The sequence below is a fragment of the Acomys russatus genome, chromosome 22 (genome assembly GCF_903995435.1).
Source record: "Acomys russatus chromosome 22, mAcoRus1.1, whole genome shotgun sequence".
NCBI lineage: Eukaryota > Metazoa > Chordata > Mammalia > Rodentia > Muridae > Acomys > Acomys russatus.
In genome coordinates this window covers 59,610,068-59,629,411 of record NC_067158.1, presented here as the reverse complement: position 1 = coordinate 59,629,411, position 19,344 = coordinate 59,610,068, and the positions used below count along the sequence as shown (strand labels likewise).

The window sequence follows — 19,344 nt, the reverse complement described above, 5'->3', positions numbered from 1 at the left end:
CTCTCCAACCCCTGAACAATCTTGATTGTGATTAGCACCACTCCAGATTCCACTGCAGCTGTGATTCAGTGAAATTGCTGGATATTAACAGATCTTATTTCAAGGAGATAACACACTTTTTTTTTCTCTGAGTGAGCTCATTTAAAATAATAGGTTTAAAATGGCAACAAAAATTGGCAGTAATAAAGGCTCTTGAAAATGTGCCATTCTGTAGTTTTTACTCAGACAGCATGGGGAATTGAAAGGGTCTCTGTGGACTGATGGTTTCTGTTCCACATCATCACAGAAGATAATGGATCCTGAGGGAAGAGTCAAAGAATTCCTCTGTTGTCAACGTGCAAGTCTCTTTGGCTCAGAAGGGATAAGAGAAAGTCATCCAGAAAAACAATGTGCGATGCTGGGTTTTGTCTGATATTTATTAATAATTTCCCTTTACATAAGCAGTCCACTAGTAAATATGTTTAAATAAAAAGTATGCATTGTACAGAAGTTGAATTTTATAGTAATGTGGTTCGAATGAGGCCTCAACATAGACTGCTATATTCATTGCTGTTGACCTAAGGCCAATGACCTTTATCTTTGTGGTTTTGTTTCATTCTAGGATGCAAGTGTTAGTATTAGCCTGAATAATATCTACAAAGCAGGGGAAACATTGACCTGAAAGGCAAGAACTCAATAAATGTTTGCTATTATAGATTTTGATTAATTTCCACAAGGAGTTTTTGAATCACTATTACAGTCATGGACCTAACATGTTCAAGTGGATGCAAGACCCTAGAGGGAAAGAACTAACATAGAATGTCTGCCTTTAAGTTATTAACAATAATGTGAGTGAGCAAAGTCGGAGGTGCTAGGATAGATGTGTATATGGACAATACATTAACTATTAAGTGCTGTACTATACCAGTCACGACCCCCAAAACTCATGGCACAAAACAACATCTGTCATGTGTAAGGTTATGTGGGCAGGAATATTAGCCTGATGTATTTTGATGCACTTTTCTCAAAGCCTTTCATCAGTTTGAATTCATGCTGTTGTCTGGGACCTTCGTTTTACCTGAATGCTTGAGTGAGAAAGGACTTGAACTCCTGAGTTCATCTGCATTTTGTTTTTAGGCTTTTTAAATTTATTATTTATTTGTTTATTTATGTTTTTGCTTTTTCAAGACATGATTTCTCTGTGTGTAGCCCTGGAATCACTCTGAAGACCAGGCCAGCTTCGAACTCACAGAGCTCTGTCTGCCTGCCTCTGCCTCCCGAGTGCTGGGATTAAAGGTGCGCACCACTACCACCATCACTGTCTGACCTTGCATGAGTTTTTATGAGAGTCTGTTCCCCACATCCTAATGAATTGAGGTTGTTAAGTCTTTCCCCCTCTTTTTTTGTAGTCACCACAAATTTAATTATTAAATGTCATCAATTAATACTACATTGTGAAATCACTTGCATTTAAAACAACAATGATTTAAATAATATTTTGAAGGATTTGGGAAAATTAATCCTAATAGTAACAAGGTATTTTCAAGGTAACCATAGAACTTCAAACTGACTGCATGAGTATGTTACAATTTTGACACAGAAAGCAGAGAACTCAATTATATACACCTAAAACTGCAAATGAATGAGGTTAGCAGATTGTAATTACCTAAATTAAAATATAGACAGAAAACACATTCATAGTCTATGCCTAATAATCCAGAGTCATGACTATTCAAAAATTCTACATGATACTTTGGATATTGCCATAACTTAGTAACTGTGCCATTAATAAGAGTTAGCAGCAATGGTGTTTTAAAAACTGATATGAAATCATTATTATATCTATATGATTATCTATCTATCTATCTATCTATCTATCTATCTATCTATCTATCTATGTATATGTATACATATGTGTGCATACACACACATGTGTTTGGAACTCAGTGACTTTTTTTTGGGTTTTGCTTTGTATGCCTATGTGCATGCATGTGTACATGAGGACTCCATGCTGGACCCTGGGTGGAGGACTGAGAGTCGGATGGAAGAATGGGGGTATGAGAGGACACAGAAGGTTCAGGAGCCTTGCAAGGAGACCATCAAGGCCTCCATATCTGGATCCAGCAGGTTTTGTACAAACTGTTGCAGCCAGCAAGAACAATGCATGCAGTAAGCCTAGACCCTGCTCAGATCTATCGAATGGACAGCTCATTCTCTACGGTTGTTGTGGGAGCAGGGACTGCCTCTGACATGAACTCTGGTGCCCTGATTTGATCACTTCCCCTTGGTGGGGAGGCTCAGTGGCACACAGAGGAAGGGGAAGCAGGCTATCTCGATAGGACCTGATAGGTTGTGGCCACATGGTAGGGGAGGAGAATCTTTCTGTCAGAGGTTTGGGGGAGGAGAATAGGCCAGAAAAGGGAGGGAGGTGGGAACAGGAAGATACAAGTGAGGGGATAACAATTGGGATGTAATCTGAATAAACTGTAATAAATTAAAACTTATACTTCTTTGCACCAGTCTTATACATATGCATATATGTATAAACATAGTTGTTATATACCTATGAATATTTAATATATCCTTGTTTCAGTTTCTTTCTTGTACCTTCTCAGTTTGCCAAAAGAAGCCTGTTCATGAAACAACTCTCAGCTGGCTTTCATCAGAAATAGCAAGAAATGGCCAGCTAGTGAGTCTTTTCAAAACACAATTTTAGTCATGACATTGTATCATTTTTGCTTTTTTGAAAAATTGAGTCACTAGGTCCAGCTATACCAAAGGAAAAGAAGTTATAAAGTGATGCAATTATCAGAGAGTGGAGATCCTTGAGATCTGTGTTGGAAGCTGCCTAACACAAGGCAGAGTGGTGAAACAAATTAAGAAAGACTTTTAATATAAAACCAGCATCCTTTGGCTTGGAATAAGTGTTCACTTTCTGGAGATCTGTGATGAAGGGTGTTTCTAGAAAGTGAAATGTGTGTAGGAGCATGCATAAGGATACAACACAGCTAAGGTGAGAGGAGAAATTTCTTTGCTTCAAGAGCAGCTTCCACATAGAATAACATGCAAACTACACAGAGATAATGAGGTAGTAACAGCAAGGCTCTTAAGCCAAACTTAAATTACAGAAAATATTAAGTTACTTTAAAACATGGTGAGAAGAAATGGAAAAGGTGTGTAGCCAATTGCATGCTGAGAACCTTGCTCATGAATTCTAAGGCATACAGTCTCTCTCAGATCTCTTCATCCCTCCCTCTCTCTTATCTCTCACCACTCTCTTCTTATACTTGTCTGTTGATTATATGAGTACAGTGGGCAAACCTGAACTTTAAATGAGGCATCTCACAGAAGGGAATAAGGCAATGACACAAAGGGAGAGGAGCAAGGAAAATTTTGTCCAGCCACACTGTAGTGATGGTTGTTAGTCCTTCAGCAACTGTGGGTTTCATTGATTTTTCTTGAGTGGAACATATTGAGTCTGAATGGAGTCCTTGAATTTTGCCTCTGAGTGGTCAGGTTTGGAGATCTCCTAGTTATCAGTGGATGATCAAGACTTTGGCCTTGCTATCCCTGTAACTTTGTAAGTAGTAACTCTTACTTGCTCAATCAGATATTTTCTATTTACTCCTATTTGCAATGTCATACATGCTATTAATTTTTTATACATAAAATGAGCCCACTTTATGAATTCTACATTTATTTTCAAAGCAACTTATTTATTAATTATTTATACTTTGTTATTCTATGTTTCATCTTTATTGCATAAGCTAGTGGCTCACTTATTCTGTACACTCCATATTTTATATCCATTTTTCCCAAACAGCGGCAGTTGAGGACAACATGCACATGATTGGGAACTTGGCTATGTTGATATAGTTGGAACATGGGGGCTTGCCAAGGGAAGACTGGATAGGAAGATGGACAGGTGGAAACAACTTTGTTTGAAAGAAATATGAATTTTACCTAAGGACACTGTTGTGTCCCTGGAAAGTATAAGTAGAAATTTAACTTTATTTTGCAAATAACTGAAGTGAAAAGCGATGGCAATAAATTCGCAATGAATTTGTTTCCATGAGACCTGACAGGCTTGGGTCAGATGATAGGGGAGAACTCCCCCTTTCTGAGGACTAGAAGAAGGAAAAGGGGGAGTGAGGGGGAAGGTGGGACTCGGAGGAGATGAGGGAGGGGGCTATAATTGTCATGTAAAGTGAATAAATTAAAAATACAATAAAAAATAAAAGAGATGCATACATATTCAAGGTAGTCAAATGGTGTCCACACGGTGTCATTTGTGTAGCTTTCATGTCTGACTTAGCACATTGGCTAGTCTGTAAGGAAGGCATGACTTTGGCTAGAGGTAGAAACGTGCAGCTGAAGAGAAGGCAAGATAAAAGACTTTTTTGGAGCACTTGTTGGTATATTTAAGAGACAATAGTAAAAAGATTATACTTTGTGTACCAGACAAATGATGTGCGTATGCTTAATAATTTGAATTTTTACTTTTTTCAGTAACAATAAAGGTTTATATTCATAGTTAATTAGTGGTTTAGCTCAAGCACAAAGTTAAATCATCATATTCAAATTAATTTATGATTAAAAATTTTGATGTGCTTCTTTCCCTCTAGCATTGAATATCAGTGTAAAGTGACTGAGGTAAAGAAAAAAAATTAAGCTATGAGTAAGTGAAAATGGGCTAAAAATAACATGTTAATGATGTAGGTTCTATTTTAAAAATAAAGAAAGTGCTCCAATATTTCAAAATAAGTCCCATAAAAATCTCACTGTATGATATTCTTCACAGAAAAAGAGAAGCACACAAGGCACTGAATGGACAAACCAATTCTAAGCAAAAAGATTAACACTACATACGTTATCATAACTGATTTCAGGTTATACCACAGAGCATAGTAACAAGACCAGAATGGTTCACGTGCACAAGTGAAGAAGTGAGTCAATAGAAAAGAACAGAGGACACTGAAATAACCTCTGTAGCTTCAGCCACCTGAGTTTTGACAAAACATACATTGGGTAAAAGACTGTCTCTTCAACATAGGTGTTGAGACAGTGAGTTACCTCATGTAAAAGAATGAAATTAGATACATACCACCCATGCCATATACAAATCATTTCAAAATGAATCAAGACTTTAACATAAGGCTGCATACTCTGAAGCTGTTAGAGGAAAATACTTTGAGATACAAATATAGGCAAGAACTTTCTGAAAATGACTTAGAGCAGGAAATAAGACAAAAAATTAACAATGAGTTTGTATGAAGTTAAAAGGCTTCTGCATAGCAAAATAGGAAGTAGAAAATTTATTGATAGTTATCGATAGTTATACATCTGGCTTAGGATTAATCCAGAATATTTAAAGAAAAAGAAAGAAAGAAAGGAAGAAAGAAAGAAGAAGAAGAAGAGAAAGAAAGAGAAAGAAAAACCCCAAATACCACAAAACCAAAAAATTGAATCAATAGATGGGCTAACAAAATAAACATAGTTCTCAAAATATGAAGAACAATAAATATAAGAAAGAGACGTTCAATATGCTTAGCTATTAGGGCAATACAAATCAAAGTGACATAGAAATTCCAAGTCAGTCAGGGTGAAGACATGAGGAAAAAGAAACCTTGCTCACTGTGGGCGAGGATGCAGATTAGTTCAACCATTATGGGTAGTCCTATGCAGCTTCTCCAAGAAACTAAAAGTAAATCTAAAATATGTCTCAGCTATGAACTGATCCTGGGTTTATAGATAAAGAGATTTATGTCAACAAAATACAGGGAAACTTGCACATCTATTTTTTCCTTCCATTACTTATAATCATCAAACTTACAGAATCAGCTTAAATGTCCCTTGAGAGATGGACAAACAATGAGATTGTAGTTCTCTCTCTCTCTCTCTCTCTCTCTCTCTCTCAAGTTTTATTTAGCTATAAAGAAAAACGAAATTATGTCATGTGTAGGAAAGTGGAGACAAAGGGAAACCAACATGGTAAGTGAAATAAGCCAGACATGAAAGACATAAATCTTAGACTCCATTGGTGGATGCTAAATTTTATATAAAACATAAAATTAATTGCACATATGTGGTACATGCCTATATATTACCTTCACACATATATGACACACACATATTATATGCACACATACCAATATATGACATGAAAGTAAGAATCAAGATTGGGGTAATGAAGAACAGTAGGAAGGAGAGTGGGGTTTAAAAGATGTGTGTGGTGTAAATGTCATCAAAATAAAGAATGCACCGATTCTCTGAGATGTCTTTATGAAATCCATCACTATATATGATGAATAGACATAAAAAGATGATAATGAAACTGAGGATGAAGAAAGCTCATGAATTGGCTAAGGTGGGAAATGTTAGAGTAGGAATTTGAAGTTAGGTATTTTATCACAGAAACTTGTGCCTTAGCCATGGAGTGAGTAAATTTACCTGCGCTTGGGTCTGGTGATGTCAGTGAAACAAAACAAAACAAAAAAATGAACAAAAATTTTAAAAAATGGGAAAGCCTGAGCAAGCACTGGTTTATGGGTAGGCAGTGAATGCTTAGATAAAATCTAAAAGAAAAGAATAGTTGGTAGGGGTCTGGAGAAATGGCTCAGCAGTTCAATTCCAAGCACCCACACAGCAGCTCACGATTGTCTGTAACTCCAGTTTCAGGGTATCAATGGCAACAGGCAGGCATATGGTGCACACATATATGCATGCGGGCAAAATACCTATACACATAAAATATAAAATAAACATATCTTAAAAATGAATAATCTAGCAGACACTATAAATAAGTTGTGAAGTAACCCATTGTATGCTCTGTATAAAATCATAGCAATTGATTAAAAATCCATTTTGGTGTGTGCCCAGTCAGTAACAACAACAACACAACAACAACCACAACAGCAACAACAACAACCACAACAGCAACAGCAACAACAACAGCAACAACAACAACAGCAACAACAACAACAACAACAACAGCAGCAGCAGCAACAACAACAGCAACCACAACAACAGCAACAAGAACAACGACAGCAACAACAACAACAACAACAGCAGCAACAACAACAACAACAACAACAGCTATTTAAGAAATAAAATTTCAGCTACATTTATCTTGGAAGGCATAGTAAACATGAGACTCTCATGAGAATGAAATTTGGAGGAAATCAAGCTTCAGTGCATGTAAAAAGTGTGAATCAACAGTTCTTATGCAAGAGTCTCATGTGACAGCAGCAGAGAACAGTGGTCAGATATAACGTTTTGTGTTGCTTATATTCTCAATTGTTTGCTTCTGTTGTTCTATTTATTTTTAAATTAAGCCTACAGTTTTAGAACCTAGGCTGTAATTTACTCTTTAGTTAATCCCATTGTATTAGAAACCACAAGAAGATCCTGGAAGAGAGAGGCACAGCTCACACGCTGTTGGGATTTTATCTCATAGAGGGGGTGAACGTCCTGACCATGGTCTCAGGTGGCACCACTGGCTACTCACATCCGGCTTGAGTCTCCAGTTCTGCCTTGCTTCATTGTGCCCATATTCTTCTGTTTCTCTTTTTCTTCCATTTCTCTACCACTTTTGGTGCTTGGGGTCATCTCAAGAGTTGTATCAGGAGTGCTATGCCCCGCTGATGTAACCTGATTACTGAGCAACGGTCATTTTGGGCACAGTCTGTGTGGCACCAGACTGGTGGTCATCTCAGGTGAGCCCCATAGCACCAATCTTGGGCTCACTCTTCTGCCAGGCTTGCCCGAGTGGCCCTGTGCGAGGGGGGTCTGTCCCAGGCTCACGTCTTGTCATGACCTATGGTTCTTCTAGTCTCCTGCTTGCTCTCCACCCTGGAATCCTATCAGAGCCTGCACAGTGCTGGACCAGTGGTCATTTCAGGATGCCTCCCTGACTGGGCCCCTGGTGGTAGACTGGTGGTCGTCTTAGGTTCACTTTTTACTAGGATGGCTACAATCATTCAGATGGTCACAGGTTAGAACGTTGAGCATAGGCATAGCCTCTCTCCTTTCTTTCACCTCCTCACAAACCTGTGACACAGCAGCCACACCTGCAATACCTCTAGAGGCAGCCTATTATTACCTTTTAACTAGCCATTTCAATCTGAATAAGACTTGCATCTTTGAACTTCTGTTTATCATCGTTAACTTTTTAGTATTTATAGTTAGGGTTAGGATAACATACTATGCATGGTTTGCATGTAGAACAAAGTGAGAACAAAGATTACTTTCATTCTGATAGTTTTTTTTTTTTTTTTTTTTTTTTTTTTTTTTGCTTTTTTTGGTGAGTTTTTACTCAACTTTACATTTATTTACCCTATATCTAAAGCATTGCGGCTTTGGCCTTTTCATGGATGGAGACATGCTCAGAGGTTAAAAGTCCTTGTTGCTCTTGCAGAGGATCCAGTTGTGTTGCAGAGTCCCACATGGTGGCTCCCAAGCATCTGTCATTCTATTGTAGGGTGTCTAACAGCCTCTTCTCACCTCCACATGCACCTATCATACACATGGTAAACATGTATCTATGCAGGCGAAACACTCATAAGTTAAAAGGAAATGAATACAATTAATAAAAAAAAGACTATGGCTTTATTGTATGCACCAGGGACAGTTGATACCTAAAAATATAAACATGTTATGGCAATTAACATGAGCACAAAATCAATTTAGAAGCCATTATGAAATTATGTCTAGCTTCCTGCTTCTCATCTCAGGATCATGCGATATGTTTCGGCCACCAGGATAATATGTCTATGTCAATATCTTTGACTTAATCAGTTAATGTACAAAGAAACCTTTTTCAGGTAAGGTGGCTTATTCAGTTTTTTTTATTAGACATGGATATTTGGGGGAAGTTAAATGACTTTCCAACCATCTAGATTTATAGCAGGATACTGTTTTTCTTTCTCTAGATTCACCAATGTTCTGTTTGTGTGTAGTGCTGGGATGGATGCTGGGAGTGAACCAGGGCTTTGCACACACTGGACAAGAGCTCTATGTAATTACATTCTCCCCATGGTTCTTGTATTCCATCTGTCTTCTCAAATATTATTTTCATGAAAAACACATAAGATACTTGCAGCCATGATGATATTTAACTCATAAATACTTTGGCGTAGATTCTAGACCAGGGCAGACAAGAAATGACCACATCATTATAATAGTAAAAAATTAAATAGTAAATAGTAAATAGTAAAAAAATATTAACTTTGCATGTTTTGATTTTAATTTTTAAATAGAGATTTATAGACAGATGATAGAGATAGATGATAGCTAGGTGATAGATGATAGATACACAGATAGATAATAGATAGATGATAGATAGATAGATAGATAGATAGATGACAGACAGACAGATAGATGATAAATAAAGGAGAAGATGAAATTGGGTGAGTGGTGGGTAGGGAAATGAGGAAGAATTTTGTTTTTGAGATGTTTCTTCCAGTACAAATTTTATCTAGTTAAGTCTGGAATGTCTTTGATAATTCTTTATTTTTATTTAAGAAAATAAAGATAATTAAATCAAGGGCCAGACATCATGTTTCATTGCCAGGACTTTTAAGTCCTCTTTAGCTTGGGCTTTTTTGTTGCATCATACTCATTTTTCATGATGTTGACATAGTTACAGACTTCAGGTCAGCTATATTACACAATGTCTCACAGTCTGTATATTTGGAGATAAAATCAGACTCCGTTTTCAAAATTTACAATGCTACTTAAAAATATTACATATTTCTGTCTCTGGCTTCAAATTAAAGGAAACTTAGTACTGATTTGGATCATTATCTCTGATGAAATAAGATTACCGGATTAAGGCAAAGTTGACTTTTTTCTTTATATAGACCACAGGACAGCGAATGCATTACTTCTTTGTGTAGGTTCTGCTCTTGGAGTCCTTCTGCAATGGATGATGCTTACTGCACATACTAACCTGGTCCCAACCTCTATCCCTGGGTATGTGGGTGACTGTAATTCATCTGAGACTGCCATCCTTCTAGGAAGGCTATAAAAGGCACTGTTGACATTGGTGTCATCTCTTTTTCTTTCTCTTCCAACTCAGTTGAATGCAAGTGAGGTCCAAAGAGTACAAAGGGATACATGGAGATGGATGGGGTCTCCATCAGATTTCTGTGTTTATTAAGTACAGCCACTTATCTCCAGACTTCATAGCGTGAAAAAAGGTCAGCCATCACTTCCCACCCAAGACCTTTGTTTAAACCCAAGTCAAGTTTTAATGCCTACCAGGCCAAATGTATGTTGGGTAATTATCTTATTAATCTCAAACTTAGCAATTCGACAATCTTTGCGTTTCATTCAGGAAGTGATAAGCAGTGTTTATATGAGTCTAGAATAGTTCTATTACTAATTCTTGGTCACCCATTTGGTTGAGACCCTGAGTCCAAATCCACACAATTTAAAATGCTCTTTGATAGCCTGTTGTTCCCACCGGACACCACTAATTCCAAATCATGTTTCTTCTAAAGTTTCTACACAGTGACCACCATGTACACAATATTGCTTAAGTGGCTCCCCCAGGAAGAGTAAATCTCACCCTTACCTACAGAACAACTAAATGAATACAGAAAACCCGATATTCATCCTTAGGGTTTAGTTCGATTAAAACTAAATCCTCCACAAACTTCCATCTCACCAATTTCTCATCTCGTCTCTAATATCTTCCACCTGTCACTTCCTGAAAAAAATTTTTTTTACCTTTTCATTTTATCCTGTTATTGTAAGGACAAATCTTTGCTGCTGAGCATGCCTTTTGTCCTAGTTCACGTTGTTTCTTCTCTGGCGAGTGTCTACGTGTATCTCCTGACTCATACAGCTCATCCCTGTCCTCAGTCTCTGATTTAGAGGCCACAGACTTATAGCTTACCAAGCCAGGGCTCACTTTTTGGTGCTTAACTATTCAATATACTTTTGAAATTACTTTTGATCTGGTTATAACATCTAACTTGTTTCATTATAAATGAACAAATTAATACAAGTTTTGTATGTGTACCAATGCTGTATACAATTTTCAATGAGATTGATGCCTAAGAGTTGCAAAGAGTATGTTTCTCTTATTATGTGGTTCAGTGCTGGTTAGTGTGTTTATATTTATGTCATTTTGAATCAACACTGTAGTCAAAAATCACCTAGTGTTCTACCTGCACTATCAGGCATGTCAAATTTTGACAATACTGAGTTTGATGTCCAGGGTTCAGGCTCACCCTGTCTTTCACAGTTACCTGAGCAAATTTTATTTTTATTTTTAAACTGGGGTTACAGTAACCCACTATGTATATTTGTGATTGTTCAAATAATAGATTTAAGAGGTGAGGCGAGATATGTAAACATCATTAGAATATATACTATATACAAAGGTATACACCCACACATACGCACATATACATTTGGGTATGTGCTAGGTAGGACATATAAGGGGGTCTCTAACCTTCAGAAGGGAAGCAGATCATGTTGGGGGGATGGGAGAACACTAGGACATTCTAAGATAGATAGATGAGCTAGACTGCTGACTTGGACCCTGGTGTTGTGAGAAACTAGGGTGTCATGGAAGTCCTAAACCTACAAGAGGCAGGCTGCTAGAAATTGGAGCAGTGCCTTATAGTCAAAATATGACAACTGAGTAGAAGTTAGACATTGAGGGGGGAGGTCAAGGGGCCTTTCCTATTAATGGCTTTTTATGCTCCAGAAAGGAAGGCATTTGAATTTTCAACTTCTCATAACAACAAGAACAAAAAACTAAGCAGGTGTTTTGTCAAACAATATTTACCTGTAATAGTTGCAATGCACTTTGCTGTGGCATGTGCTCTATTTTTATAAATGCAGTCACTGTTTAATAATAAATTGATTTCATTTATTGATATAGTTTGGATCTTGAATAAAAGGCCCATAGGTAGAAGGCTTAATCTCCAGTTTGTAGTGATTTGGGGGAGCACCTATGGGAAAGCACTGGGTGACTGGGGGAATGCCCTTGGAGAGGATGTTGAGAGTTTAGCTCCTCCAACCTCTTGCTTCATGGGTTTCATGGGGTCAATGTACCTCTTGTGGCCAACCACATGGTGATAGACTATGCCACCAGAGGTCAAAAGCAACAGGACCAAGTAATCATGGGCTAAAACTTCTGAAACAATGCAACATACATTTTCTCTTTTATCTAACTAATTTTTTTTATTAATTTATTCTTGTTACATCTCAATGTTTATCCCATCCCTTGTATCCTCCCATTCCTCCCCTCACCATTTTCCCATTATTCCCCTCCCCTATGACTGTTCCTGAAGGGGATTACGTCCCCCTGTATATTCTCATAGGGTATCAAGTCTCTTCTTGGCTAGTTGCTGTTCTTCCTCTGAGTGCCACCAGGTCTCCCCCTCCAGGGGACATGGTCAAATGTGAGGCACCAGAGTACGTGAGAAAGTCGTATCACACTCTCCACTCAACTGTGGAGAATATTCTGACCATTGGCTAGATCTGGGAAGGGGTTTAAAGTTTACCTCCTGTATTGTCCTTGGCCTAACTAATTTTTTTGAGCTTTGTTTGTTTGTTTGTTTGTTTGTTTGTTTGTTTTTTACTTTAACAGCATTCTGACTAAACTGACCAGTTCACCCACAAACTTCTGTAATTTTAATTCATATTTTGTTTGCTTACTGAACTAAGGAATTTGGACTTTACTTGGGAAAGTTTTAAGCACAAAGTGACCTGATATTCACATATTTGACCTATATTGTTCGTAGAGTGAATGCTCAATGCATTCATCTACATATCCAAATATGCATTTCTGATAATTAAGGTAGAATAAAAATGGTTTATGTTCAGATCACACTTTTGTTTGGTTTTCAAAGTACCCTAGAATATAGAATACACATACGGGCAAAGAAAATAAGCAAATAGCACCCAGCACCCAAGCTGCAGGACTCTAAGTATAGTTTGTGCTTACTGACCCCCACAGGCAATCCTGGATAAGCAGTAAGACAGTTCATCTAAGTCACGAATTATCACCATAGCTCCTGTTTCCATAGAAACAGGGCAACTGATGAAGCTCTTGGCTATAGAATCTATGATGAAATATCTAGTAGCCAGATGGTCTGGCAACTGAAATTGTCATGCCTTTGTGAGCATTTATCATGAATTGGCATCACAGGAGAAAAGAGATTCCTTGCAGTGAGAATGGAGCAGGGATGGAGATGTGACATCAGCAGTTGTCTGTTAGTAACTGGTACCAAAGGGCAGGAGAAAGTCTGAAACCCAGGCTGGGTGTGCTCCACCCAGTATAACAATTCTCAGTTTGCCTTTGTGTTTGCTGTTTCCACTGCCTTCTCACTCTCTGAGAGCAGCGCTGTGCAATAAGTCCTTTGCACATCCCCACGGTGTCTAAGAACAAATGAAGTGGCAAAAACCTTCCAAATTCCTCTTCAAAAATAATGAATTTCATATATTTATCTGCAAATGGAAGATGTTAGCTGCCAAGAGAGAGACTCATATGCATTTGTATTCTCTGGCACATGTATCAGTAATTTCTTCACTTTATTAAAGCCATTGGTACTGGCCAAATACCCACTGAACAACTCCATCTGAATAAAGCCTACTTCTATGACATTAAAGCAGTAGTACAATGCGTGGTTATTAAATGTTTCCTAGGTGCTAAGTGCTTATCATATTGAGAACCATATGGGGTCTGTGCTCATGTCCTCATTTTGCACGTAAAGGAATTGGGGTAGAGAGTTCTTTAGCTGCGTTCAAGTCACAGCTAATAACCTGCATCTGAGCAGAATTCAGAATCCGTGACTTAGCAGTTTGGCAACTTCACCAGTGGTTTTTGAAATATAGGGGATTAAGATGCAGGGGATTTAAGTTGGACTTCTTAATTTTTTAATATCATAGATCCCTTTTATGTTTAATAAAACCTCTGGGTATCTATTTAGGAAAACCTACAGGTGCAAAATATTGAAGAAAATGTTACAACAGAAGTGATTTATTGAAGTGTGGTAAACAAAAGCTTTAAAAAGAATAGTATAGTTATATATGTCTTGTAATGCATTAAAGAAGAGCACACAAGGGGTCAGACATATACCATGATTTTTAAGTAGTTTCAGAGTAAGTGGCATTTTAAATCATCTATAATAATTGTAATTAGGCATAAAGTTTCCCATGCTTTCTATTTCGGGTCAGTTTTTTATATTAATCACAGAAATAAATATTTCTAACAAAATTTAGTGAAAATGATAGTCTGAATCTTCGACACTGAAGTTCAATGAAAACCAGGAACTTTTTTGGGGTCCATGGATATTAGATTAGTAATGCTGGGTTAATGATGGCATCCGTGGTTCTGTTTCAGTAGCCTATAGAGTATCTTCCTGCACCAAAGAGACTAGAACATAGGGGTGAAGACTCTATGCAGGCACCAGCTCAACCTCTTTCCATTCAATGGAATCTGTGGAGGCTGTGGAACTGGAGCTTTGCTGTCTGTTTGCAGAGAGCAACCGTCTGTCCTAGCTTTAGCCTGGGTTGTTTGGGGATCTCCACAGAATGCCCCTTAGCCAACAACTCAACCCACTATAATCCAGGTCTGCAACTGGGAGCCTTGCCTGGCCACAGATAGGGCAGTTGAGATTCCATATCCCCCATTACTAGATGTCCTCACTGAGGCCACACTCATAGACTCCAGGGAGTTTCCATTGCATGAAGTTTCCACACTGCTCCACAAATGTCCCCCAATCCAGGCATCTCTTTGTACACACCCTCTTTCTGTCCATCCTCCCACCCCATCTGATCTCTCCCGCTCCCATCTCCAATGCCCCCATTCTACCCTCAAAATCTATGTATTTCCTCTTCCCAGGGAGATCCATGCATTTCCCCCGCCAGAGTCTTCCTCTTTGCCTGACTTCTCTAGTTCTACGGGTTGCAGCTTGGCTAGCATTTACTTAATGGCCAATATCCACTTATAAGTGAGTATATACCATATTTGTCTTTCTTGGCCTAGGTACTTTCATTCAGGATGATTTTTTTTCTATTTTCTATTCTCATTTGCTTGCAAATTTTGTGATGCTATTTTTTAAACAGCTGAGTAAAAATCCATTGTGTATATGTACCACATTTACTTTATCCATGATTCAGTAGGGTGACATCTAGGTTGTTTCCAGATTTTGACTATTACAAATAAAGCTGCAATGAACATAGTTGATCACGTGTCCTTCTGGTAGAATGGAGTGTCCTGACACCAACCCAACCTAAAAAACCTTTGACCTGCCTGCAAGGTGTGCTGGAGCAATGGTGGGGCAGAACATGTGGCAGTAGACAACCAATGCTTGATATAATTCAAGGCCCATTTCACGAGAGGAAGTCCATGCCTGACACTGCTTGGATGTCCAGGAACCAGAGACTGAACGGTCAAAAAAAATCTAGGGTAGAACCAAACATGACTGGTCTGAAACAAACAAACAAACAAACAAACAAACCAAAAAGCCAATGCAATGATTCCTAATGATATTCTGCTATCCTTATAGATGGGTGTCCTGCCCAGTTGTCATCAGAGAAGTATCCCCCAGCAGCAGATAGAAGGAGATACAGAGAGATTACATAAAGAGTCTAAATTGGAAGTCTCCATCAGGCCTCTCCCCTCAGAGATAAAGGAACTCAGCAAGAGAGATGGAGGAAAGATTATAGAAGCCAGAGGGGATAGAGGAGAACATGGGTCACTGAATCAACTAATCAGCGTGCATTTGGGCTCACAAAGACTGAGGTGGCAAGCATGTTGTTGGAAGGGGTTTACACCAGGTCCTCTGCATAAATGTTATGGATGTTAGCGGTATTTTTTTTTTGTGAGACTACTAATTGTGGGAGCAGGTGTGTCTTTGATGCTTTTGCCTCCTCTTGTGACTCTTGTTCTCCTATTGGCTTGCTTTGTCCAGCCTTAGTGTGGGGAGTTTTGCCGTGTCTTACTGTATTTTGTTTTGTTGCCTTTGGTTGTTGTCTCTTGAAGGCCTGCTCTTCTCTGAAGGGAGATGGGAGAGGGAGTGGATCTGTGAGAGAGGGGAGGTAGGAGGAGCTGGGAGGAGGGATCAGGATGTCAATAAAAAAGGATGATAGTTTCAGACTGGGACATATTATTCCCCCTGAGAGCCACTCTGTCTCATTGGGTACACAGGCAATATCCAGAGTCTCTGTAGGTGGTCTTAACTTGGATAGGATGTCTAGAGGCAAGTCAACAATTATGCCCTCACCTGGCAAAGAAATGCTCTGCTGAACATAGCAATAGTGTCAAAGTTCAGAATCTTGATTTACAGATTTGGCTTTTACATTTAATAGTTATCATAACATGGGTAATCTTCACAGATATTTACCTCCTGAATCTTATTATTTATGAAATTAAGGGAGCATCAGCATTATGGATGTTTTTAAGGTCAAATAAAATAATTTGCAAGTATGAAATCAAGGGAAATACATCATATACATTGTTTGCAATCAATATCTCTTGGTCCTAGCATGATAGAGGGCCATTCCAGAAGCCATTGTAGGCATCTAACCCATGCTTTTCCAGAGAATTTTTACTTTTTGTTTGTTTTGTATACTGAACTTCTATGCCAGAGATTACTGAAAAAGCGGTTTGATATTTAACAGAACATATAATTCTTATTTCATATATGTAATGACAGCTCATGATAAGAAACCCTTTATTTATTGGCATTTAATCACTTCCATGTGCCTGCTACCACAGGGGATATGCTAGTTGGCACTTACTGTTGGTTAAAGTTTGAGCACAGCAGCTTGAGAAAAAATATTGTTTACTTACATTTCTCATGGTTTAGTGATTGTCTTCTCCTCACAAATGTTGAAATGCATCAAATGAAAATATCAATATATTCTCATTTCAAAACCACCTTTGTTTCTCCAGTGCTGACAGAGAGTACAAGTATCACTTTCTCAGCTTCATACATATGGTAATCAGGTTGCTTTCCTTTGAACTAGATAATTGTAAGAATCACAGACTATCTAAAGCCTGTCCATGTATATTTATGCTCTCTAGCACAGTTACATGTGGGATCAGCAGGCATACTACTGGTTCTGTTGGTTTAAATTAAATTCCTTAATCAATCCCCTGAGAAGTGTTATCTTGGAGTTAACTGCTGAATATGCATGAATATTTTATGAGCCTCATTCTAGACCAGCTTCTGGGAGGCCTGCAAAGGGGAATTTTGTATAACAAAGAGGAGCTGCTGCCATCAGACTGGCTTCTGGCATCTTCCCCATCTTGGTAACCTAATAACACAGGCTTGGCACAGCAGAACAGGTTCAGCAGAGTTTTCCTGCGGAAATCTCCTGGCACTCCTCTCCTGTAAGAGTAGCAGAAGCTAAGTCTACTTTTGGCTTTTACATGCCAAGACTTTATTATTATTTACTTCCCAGAAGAACCATGTGTATTTATAACTGTCATCATGCACTTTGTTAATGTAGGAAGCTTTTGATTAAATAAGTGGAATAATTTTCCCAAGGCAAATTAGCTTTAAAGTAGCCCAAATGAGAACACGAACTACCTCTACTTCAGAATTTTCCCAAAAGGCATGATTCTCAGGGCAATACTATTGGGAAGGGGTGGGTGGCTTTGTTAAGAGGTGGGATTTGGTGAGATGTCTTTGGGTGATTACAGGTGTGAATATGAAAGATATTATGAGATCTTGGACCTTTCTCATTTCTCTTTGCTTATTGGTCATGATATGAACAGTTCCCACTCATGTGTTCTTTCAGTGCTGTGCTGCATTGCTGCAGGTACAAGGTACTGGGCCATCCAGCTATATACTGGAACCTTTAGTACTGCAAGTGAAAACAAATCTCTTCTTCCTCTTCTTTTTTCTTTCATGTCCTTTTCTTTTCCTCTTCCTCTTCCTCCATATACCCCTCTGATACATGGATCTAAGTGTATGGGTGTGTGCACACTGGGAACATGGGTAAGCCACAGCAATCCCTGGGTGTTTCCTTCTGTAGCTCTCTGTTATATTCCCCCAAGACAGACTTGGAGCTCATTGTTTGAGCTAGGGTAGCTCATCAGTGAGCCCTTGGGATTCACATGTCTCCACACTGCTGCATCCAAACAAAGGGATGTAGGGGCATGAGCAGCTATGCCTGGTGTTTGATGTGGGTATTTGGGATTGGAACTCAGATCCTCATGTTTGCAGTGCAAGAGTTCTTTCCCAAGGGGCCATCCACTCTGTCTTTAACCTTTTCTCTGTATAGGTTGATTGTCTCAAACTTATGTTATAGCGCTTGGGCTCTGGCAACATAGGAACCAAGATCTTTTTTATTCCAGATCTTATGGTCTTAGACATTGCTAGAAATTACCTATCTCAGTTTAGCCTTTGACCTCCTGCCTGCCCCTGTACTGCCATGGTTAGTTAAGACCTGCATTTTCAGATGGACTGAGGAGGGGTAAGCGCTCTGGGATGCTTGCTTCTTGATTATTGCCTCACAGCAGTGAATTCAGACACACAGAGAAAACCCTCTATCTTGTAGTCCTTATCCATAGTGGTTGTTCTTGAGCTTTTCAAAGTACTTATTTGGAAAGAACTAATTGAAAACAAACAATCTAGTGATTGACTTTCTTCCATACTTAAAAGAAGTTTCTTTTAGTTCAACAAAAATGGCTACTTGGATGTCATCTGAGTCCAAAGAGAAAGGTTCTCAAATTCCTTGCCATGGGTACAGTAGGCAGTGACATGGTGCTTTAGACAACATAGCTTTGAAAATGAGTGTGGGTGGGTGGGTGGTGCCTGGGCTTCCTTTAATTTTCCTAACTAGGTAGAGTCCCCTGTTGTCAAGAGCAGCTATTTGTTGCCTTTAAAGTATCCTTCAGAGGTGACATCTGCCTGTGCACTTGAGGCTCCTCTTAGTCCTCCATCTTAAAACAGTGGTGTAGGCAATAATCTTTGTACATTGAAGTTGAACTTGGGGTGATGTGATATAATGGTGGGGATAGTGCACAGAGAGAGGAAATACCATTAAGGCAGCAATAGGCAGTTGTGTTGGACCATCTGACATATTTAACAGTGCATAGGCAGCTACAGAAAATAACTCCCATTTACGCACAGATGACTTTGCACTCCCTAACAGAATTCAGAAAATTGTCTCTAATAATTATGTGATCCTAGAGAGACGGTGATGATAATGGGTTTAATGTCTGTAGATGGCTATTTTACTAAGATAATTTAATTACTAATTGTGATATTAATATTAATTGATTTCTTAACCATGTGCCAGCAACTTTACTAAACATTTTATAGACACAACTACTTATAATCTTCACAACTCCCTGTAAGATGGTAATGTTCTTTTTGGTATCTATATAAT

The 19,344-nt window shown here is 38.5% G+C and overlaps 1 protein-coding gene and 1 non-coding gene across 2 annotated transcripts in view; both read right to left on the bottom strand.

Annotated features, from left to right (window-relative positions):
* Nucleotides 1-19,344, bottom strand: part of Gabrb1 (gamma-aminobutyric acid type A receptor subunit beta1) — a 444,703-nt gene that overhangs the window by 153,736 nt on the left and 271,623 nt on the right. The window lies entirely within an intron of this gene.
* LOC127206043 (small nucleolar RNA SNORA17) lies at nt 7,940-8,070 on the bottom strand. The gene has a single exon (XR_007832737.1). It is a non-coding gene; the product is annotated as a small nucleolar RNA SNORA17 (small nucleolar RNA).